The sequence below is a fragment of the Nicotiana attenuata genome, chromosome 1 (assembly GCF_001879085.1).
Source record: "Nicotiana attenuata strain UT chromosome 1, NIATTr2, whole genome shotgun sequence".
In the NCBI taxonomy this organism is placed as follows: Eukaryota; Viridiplantae; Streptophyta; class Magnoliopsida; order Solanales; family Solanaceae; genus Nicotiana; species Nicotiana attenuata.
The window spans coordinates 22,236,413-22,237,618 of NC_031989.1; positions in this window are offsets into that span (position 1 = coordinate 22,236,413).

The following is a 1,206-nucleotide window of genomic DNA, read 5'->3' on the forward strand; positions in this document are numbered from 1 at the left end:
ACCATGATTCAGGCGTTCCCTCGTGGGTCGAGAGGCCTGGTCATGAGATTGGATGACGAGGTCGACCCTCGCCCTTTCGAGCACTTCTTTTATATCAGGACCAGGCATCTGATGGCGGATGCTACTGGGTTCCCAGAGGCTTGGAACCATGCACGTAAGTTCTTTAGTGGTTGAATTCCCTTTTCTTCCCCTCTTTATGATTTGTGATCATGAGCGTTAACTCGTGTCGTTTTTTGTAGCCGACAGGTCGCTGCCGGCCCCATTGTCTTGGATACGTGAGTGGGTCGAGGCCGTACTCCCCCATACGGTGGGGATACGCACATGGGCGTCTTTTTGGGAGAGGCATGGCCGTAGGCCTGTGGCAGGAAAAAAATTGATTTCTTCTTCTGTTCCGCCTTGTTTCAACTCCATTCATCAACTTTGTTTTCCTGTGATCAGGGAGGGCACGCCGCGTCAGGGCCCCTCAGTTGGCCTTCCGTCGGCCTGGTGCAATTGCTCGGCTTACTGCAGCGCCGGTGTCGCGCCCAATACCGAGGGCGGCATCAGTTGAATCTTCAGCGGTTCCTTCTCCAGCACGGACCCTACTTCGGGACGAGGGGCCATCGGGGGTTGTGCGCCCTAGAGCGGAATCGTCATCAGATGGGGAGGAGGAGAGGCCGTTGATAAGGCGTAGGGTCGTGTTCACGCCGGCTCCTCCTGTGGTAATTAATTTGGACTCCCCCCCAGCGGATGCGGAGAGGAGTGCGGCTGCGGCGCCTGCCCTTGAGGGCGGACAAACAATGGGGGTTGCCCCGGTTGGCTTAGGTCGTGATGATACCGTCGCTTTGGCGACTCAATTGGTGGTTCCAGTCGCTGAGACGGGAGGTAGTTCCTCAGCGGCTGCTAATGTGGGTGAGGCAAGCGCTCCTACGGTGGCTATTGCGGGTGGTTCTACCTCGCTGGTAGCGGAAGGAGGAGGGGATGCTGTAGGAGATGAGTACGAGTCCGAATCCGACTTGGACCCCGACGACATCCGTATGTTCCGGGAAGGCTTCACCAATTCAGTGGTGCGCGCAGAGGGGCGATCTCGCTTCATCGAGGTTCCCACGGAGTTGAACTTATTGCTCCAAGGGGAAAGCTTGGTGCCGCAGTTCGAGCTGCTATGCTCGGAGGCCGAGAATGCGTCGTTGAGGGGCGTTACGGATATCGGACTGATGAATGAAGTGG